Raw genomic sequence first — 7,771 nt, forward strand, 5'->3', positions numbered from 1 at the left:
CTGGTGGATGAAAAAAATATTTCATAAGGGTTTGCAAGGACCACTTGAAGAGGAAGACTTATATCAGCACCGTAAAGACTTAGATAGTGAACGAGTAACTACAAAGTTTTCGTAAAAACAAGACTGTGCAATAATCCGTTCGCGTAGTTTAACTGCTGTGTATTTTATTTTAGAAGATTTAGTGTTTCCAGCAGAGATCGTAGGCAAACGTATTCGTGCCAAAATGGATGGCACCCAAATTATAAAGGTGCATTTGGATAAGAATCTACAAACGACCATTGAGCACAAAGTAAGTGTTAAATAACACTTATTTCATTAAATCTTTTTTTGCGCTTGTGTTTTTTGCTGTTTAAAATTAGTGGTCCAATGTTTCGTTTACGCTTCATTGCTCAAACTGAATTGTAGCTCATTCATATATTGGTAACATTCATCAAATTTAATGAGTCTAGCAATTAACTTGCAGCAATTAATTCAATATGTCTAAATAATAATAATTCATTAAACAGAATAATATAACAATTTTGCATTATTTGCATAAGGAATTATTTGAAAATAATTTCTGTTGTACGAATACGAGAACGAGTACGCGTAATTACCGTACATTGTCTATAAAGTTTTGTTGTAACATTGAAAAAAATATTGTAAATTTTTTGCATTGCTATTTACTGTTATTCACGATTTAAAAAATTTTTGTTGCATTTACCATATTGAGTGGTGCTCGTGTCGGTTAAATTTAATATTGTATAAAAAAATATTCACTTGATCAAATTTGACACTCAATTTAACATAAAATTCACACATTTTCTTTATGGATTTGTTTTATTGATTTAAATTTCATAATAATAAATAACTAATAAGTGGCCCTCGTAAAGTTGTTCTAACGGTGTCGGAACGCGATCGATGCGTAGGAATACATACTTGCTCTCTGACAGCTCGCTGGGTACTAAGACTGGTTGTTGACCGTGTCGCAGTCCAGGTTGAGTTCGTACATTACCTAAGTTTCTGCGCAGTAACTTTACGAAGTCTGTTTCGCTTGGTTTGATTTTGACTTCTGTCAGCAACTGTACCGGGACTCTGAGAGGGTTGCCGTACTACAACAACAATGGGCTTGGCTGCTTCAGTTGACACTGTGTCTTGAAGTCCACTTAAAGCATGCTACCGAATATCATCAATTTTTTGCTGAAATAAAAGATGCCGAGCAATGGCTCGTGAAGCGTGATGACATTTTAAATAGCAAATATTCTCAATCGGATTTTGGTCTTGATCAAGGTGAAGCTTTATTACGTGGTATGCAGGATTTACGTGAAGAATTGAATGCTTTTAGTGAAACTGTTGCTAATTTGACCCATCGGGCTCAAACAATTGTTCCACTATATAAAAGACGACAACCGGTAAATAATCAATGCTCTGTACAAGCAATATGTGCTTATAAGCAGCAAGGTCAACTACAAATTGAAAAGGGAGAAACTTGTATCTTGCTCGATAACTCTAGTCGAGTTAAATGGAGAATTTGTAATTCAATAGGACAAGAGGGTTCAATTCCTAGTGCTTGCTTATTAATGCCTCCTCCTGACCAAGAGGCAATTGATGCAGCTGAACGACTTAAACGGTTATTCGATCGTTCTGTGACCAATTTCTTGCAGTGGGTCCAGAACAGCGTACAGCGATACGGCGTGCACTCAATGATGACGCAGATAAACTTTTAAGTGAGGGTGATCCAAATGATCCACAATTAAGACGTTTACGCCGTGAAATGGATGAAGTAAATCGTTTATTTGACGAATTTGAAAAACGCGCTAGAGCTGAAGGTAAATTAATTTAATTAAATTAGTTTATTTTTATTTTTTTCGTAGGCGGGGGGTATATTCACCAATTATAAAAACATTTTATCAAATAACTGTCATACGAACTTAATTTCAATTAAATTTAAGTGTAAATTTTTTACTTGATGTTAGATTGAATACATAAATTTGTTTAGTACGAAAATAGTATTCTCTTCAGTAGTGTCTTATTAAAACTATTTCTGTATCGTTTGTGATGAAGAAATTATTTGCCAGCCGTAGAACTCGTGGTACTAAATAAATAATTTTAGCTTAAATTTAATTTTACAGATTTAAAACGTATTCAAATATTTTATTATACTTTTTAGAGGAAAGCAAACAAGTTAGCCGAATCTTCACAGAAGAATGCATTGCAATCAAAGGAAAACTTGAGGACATATTAATCTCAATTCTCGCTTTGGAAATTTACTTTGCTTCATTTCAAGAAGCGCCAAACGAAAATGGATGTGTGTATGCGAGAGTTGTCTGACTACGAGAGAAGGAATAGAGAAAGAGCGAAAAACAATATATTCGCTAATAAATTAATTTATAAAAAAATTGTAATTTATATTACAAATTTTTTTTAAACAATTATAATAAACTAAATATATATAAGCTTATAATATATGTTTGCCCCTTAACAAATATATAACAAAAAATATTTTATGCAAATAAATTTTGCGCGGCAGTTTTTTGCACTTGTCATTTTACTCTTATTCGTATGTGAATTTGATCAAAAATCATTTGCTCTGCTCTCTCACTGCAAGCAAACGGTTCAGTTTCTGTTATTTCTTCTTTCTCTATTTAACAACTTTTTTATACAGTTTTTCGATTTTCGTTTTTGCTGTTGTTTGTTTGCACAGAGTAGAACATAAATATTTTAGGCGGCCACCGTCTTGGAAGTCAAGTTATTTGTTTTTGAGGCCGTGCACTACACACTACACACATATGGTGTGTTTGTTAGTTTGTTTAATTTGTTGTGCAAGCGATGTTTGCAAATTTTCTTTTTATCTTCCCTTTCTGTTAGCAGAAGTAGCCAATTTCCTCAAAGAATTACTATTTTGAATCTTAAATTATTATTTGTTAATTTCAGAGCTACCTCAAACAAAATAAATCAAAACTTATATGCTTTGTTAACTAAAAGCCTGCAGTAAATTATTGAAATCCAATGCATTTAAAAATGTACGCATGTACATGTAAATGAACTGCGCATGTAAAACAAAATTTTTGAACGTGCAGCCAAAAATTGCGACATCAGAAGCACATTAGCCTATACGATATCTAGATATACTATAAAATATTATTAAATATTTACATAGCTTCCTTAGCAAAAAAAAAAAAAAATTGATTTTAGAATGACTTTAAAAACTTTATCTAAAGTACATACATATATATTTGATGCATGAATCAAACCTTTTTAGTGGTTCATTGAATTCTTTTTTTATAATAAAATTATTTGCGAATTAATTTAAGGATTAAGTTTGCAGAAAAAAAGGTTTTTTTTTCTTAATAAATTAATAATAGTAAATAATTACACAAATTTACCGGCTAAAAAATTCTTTTATGAGTTCATTTAATTTTTATTTCGACGAAATTCATCGGAATACTCTAGAAATTCATTTAAATCAGTGTCAAAAATGTCTTTAAAATAATTATTTTCTATATATGAAAGTTATTTTCTATGTAAATTGCTATAATTTTTAATTTTATTAAATTATTACATTAGTTTTGCTGATATAATTAATATATAATATATTTTTGAGTTAATTGAATTTTATTAAGTAAAAATTCATTTTCCTGCTTTGCGGGTTTTACTATTTACGTATATTAATAAACTGCAATTAAAAATGATTTAATTCATAAAATTGTAAAAAAATTTAAAAAAAATTATTTAAATAATTTATATTTATACATGTTATATAAAATTTAAATATTTAAAAAAACTAATAAGCCGAAAAATATATCAATTAAAGTGCATTTCCACAATCCACATTCATTGTGCAGTTTTATAAACTGTAAAACTTCTGCATAACATTTTGTTTGTTATTCAAAAGAGAAGGAACGCATATAAATCATACAGTTACTATACTAAACAATTGGTGAGAAGAGCATTGTGGATTGTATTGCATACAAGTTTGCTAATACAATCCACACAAACTGATTTATATACACGACTTCTCAGTGTTTCAGTTTTATTACGTTTACAGCGTTTGAACAATACGGTCGCGATCTGTAGTGTACGGAAAAATTTTCAGCGAAAATTGAAAATTGTGTGTGAATATTTAAAAATAAATAGTTAAAACATAAATAAATTTGAGTTTATTTAACAATAATTATTGTTTTTATATTCCAAAATAAAATTAAAATTTTGTGATTTTATTATATATAGCAGAACACACAAATTTCTTGTCTATTCTCGCACTGCTTGTACGCAAAAGAGTAAATTAAAAAGAGTACGGAGTTGAAGACAAAACTCAAGAATGTGGAAATATTTTACTGTCTTTCTTTGTTATGCAGATTTTACGTTGATTGTGCACAAAACAAATTGTACACAAAAACAAGGTACAGAAAGGTGTGTTGTGTGTCGCTCATATTTCCATGCGGTTGCTGCTTATGCCTGTTCTGCTTGCGCGCTTCCTTTATCAATTCGTTTCATATGTTTTTGGTGTTTCTGTATTCGAATGACTATTCCATTCTAACGAGCACTGGAAGAAAGTGACGTCTCTTTTTCTCGTGTTTTGCTTTTGGTACATACAATAATGTTCTTTTTTGTCATTGGTCTTCTTGTCAGTTGCTTTTTTTTCTGTTTTGTGCTCCCATTTTGTGCAACAATGAAAACACATGATAGACTGTCATTATTTTTAATGTTACTTTATTTTATTTTATATTGCATTTTTTCACTCCTTAATAAAAATGAAAAATTTTTTAATTTGTGCAATGGAGTTTTAAAACTTCTTAAATGAAATATAGTGAAGTAGGAAATATTTAATTGATTTTATTTTATTTTTTTTTTTATTGGAAAATTAAGTTCCACTAATGCATTTAAAATTATTTTTCTTATACAATTACATATTCTTATAATATCTAATATTCCAAATATTTATATAAAAATAAAATAGCAATAATAAGGGAAGAATAATAAAACATTGGTCTGACCGATTCTGTTTCTTTGTCATAAAAGTTTACTCACTTACTTATAATCAGTATAATAAAACTTTTTTTTATATATGAATTTGACATATTTTCTCGTTTAGAAACAAATACTTGCAGCCGACTATGGATCAGATTTATCATCTGTTAAAGAAGAATTGGATAGTCAACAACATGAACACAAAATTATCGATAAATTTCACTCTAAAATTGTAAATGACGAGCGGCACCAAATGAAATTTTCTGGCGAAGAATTGAACAATTATCAAGATTTACGACGCCAAATGTCTACGCTTTGTGGATTGGCTTATAGAGGCACGTCCATCTTTCTCACCACCACGACGAGACTTACGTCCACCAGACAGTGACCCAGGAGCAACACAGTATTATAGCCATAGACTCGATGCACTAAATATAAAATACGATAGATTATTAGAACAATTATCGCAGAGGCTTAAAACAGCTATCGAAGTAAATGGCAGCGATGGCTTGGTAAGTACCATTTTCGGGATTATAGAATTTATACACAATAAGCGATTTTATTTTTATTTTTAATTAAAATACCGTCTAATTAAAACCTAAACTAATAAAATAATTCACTTGATATTTCTATTTATTTCTACTGATCTAGAAGTATAAATTACTTGTAATGATGATTAAAAGTGTGATTTTTCCATCATTTTCTGCAAACTTTAAAATAGAAACTCGTTTTCTCATTTTTATTGCAGTAGTTTTATTTTTAATTTATTTCATCAAATATAGGAAATAACTTGTTTTTTTTTTATCCACTTTATGGTTGGATGTATATTTTACTTATATTTATTCTAATACTCCAACGAAAAATCATTACTTATATTTTTCAATATTTTACAAACAATTCTTATTATGAGAAGATTTAGTGTTTCCAGCAGAGATCGTAGGCAAACGTATTTGTGCCAAATTGGATGGCACCCAAATTATAAAGGTGCATTTGGATAAGAATCTACAAACGACCATTGAGCACAAAGTAAGTGTTAAATAACACTTATTTCATTAAATCTTTTTTGCACTTGTGTTTTTTGCTGTTTAAAATTAGTGGTCCAATGTTTCGTTTACCTTCATTGCTCAACTGAATTGTAGCTTCTTCATTATTGGTAACATTTATCAGAATTTTAATGAGTGTGCAATTAACTTGCAGAATTAATTTCAATATGTCTAAATAATAATATTCATTAAACAATAATATACCATTTTGCTGATTTGCTAAGGAATTATTTGAAAAATATTTCTGTGTACGAATACGAGAACGAGTACGCGTGTTATCGTACATTGTCTATAAAGTTTTGTTTAACATTGAAATATTGTAAATTTTTTGCATGCTATTTGCTGTTATTCACGATTTTAAAATTTTTGTTGCATTTCCATATAGTGGTGCTCGTGTCGGTTATCTTCTTTCTTGAACTTCGAATTTATTACTACTTTTGGTTTATCATAACCAAACGTAACTGTAAATAAATAAATTTACAGAATCGGACTAGAGAAAAGTTTGAACGCCTAAAGTCCCTACTCAACCGCTAATATATTTTCGAGATGGAGTTTCTGGTGGATGAAAAAAATATTTCATAAGGGTTTGCAAGGACCACTTGAAGAGGAAGACTTATATCAGCACCGTAAAGACTTAGATAGTGAACGAGTAACTACAAAGTTTTCGTAAAAACAAGACTGTGCAATAATCCGTTCGCGTAGTTTAACTGCTGTGTATTTTATTTTAGAAGATTTAGTGTTTCCAGCAGAGATCGTAGGCAAACGTATTCGTGCCAAATTGGATGGCACCCAAATTATATATAAAGGTGCATTTGGATAAGAATCTACAAACGACCATTGAGCACAAAGTAAGTGTTAAATAACACTTATTTCATTAAATCTTTTTTTGCGCTTGTGTTTTTTGCTGTTTAAAATTAGTGGTCCAATGTTTCGTTTACGCTTCATTGCTCAAACTGAATTGTAGCTTATTCATATATTGGTAACATTCATCAAATTTAATGAGTGTAGCAATTAACTTGCAGCAATTAATTCAATATGTCTTAATAATAATAATTCATTAAACAGAATAATATAACAATTTTGCATGATTTGCATAAGGATAAGGAATTATTTGAAAATAATTTCTGTTGTACGAATACGAGAACGAGTACGCATAATTACCGTACATTGTCTATAAAGTTTTGTTGTAACATTGAAAAAATATTGTAAATTTTTTGCATTGTTATTTACTGTTATTCACGATTTAAGAAATTTTTGTTGCATTTACCATATTTGAGTGGTGCTCGTGTCGGTTATCTTCATTTCTTGAACTTCGAATTTATTACTACATTTTTGGTTTATCATAATCAAACGTAACTGTAAATAAAGAAATTTAACATCAATCGGACTAGAAGAAAAATTGAACGCCCAAAGAATCCCTACTCAACCGCTAATATATTTTCGAGATGGAGTTTCTGGTGGATGAGAAATATATTTCATAAGGGTTTGCAAGGACCACTTGAAGAGGAAGAGTTATATCAGCACCGTAAAGACTTAGATAGTGAACGAGTAACTACAAAGTTTTCGTAAAAACAAGACGGTGCAATAATCCGTTCGCGTAGTTTAACTGCTGTGTATTTTATTTTAGAAGATTTAGTGTTTTCAGCAGAGATCGTAGGCAAACGTATTCGTGCCAAATTGGATGGCACCCAAATTATATATAAAGGTGCATTTGGATAAGAATCTACAAACGCCATTGAGCACAGTAAGTGTTAAATAAACTTATTCATTAAATCTTT

The sequence above is a fragment of the Teleopsis dalmanni genome, chromosome 1 (genome assembly GCF_002237135.1).
Source record: "Teleopsis dalmanni isolate 2A chromosome 1, ASM223713v2, whole genome shotgun sequence".
In the NCBI taxonomy this organism is placed as follows: domain Eukaryota; kingdom Metazoa; phylum Arthropoda; class Insecta; order Diptera; family Diopsidae; genus Teleopsis; species Teleopsis dalmanni.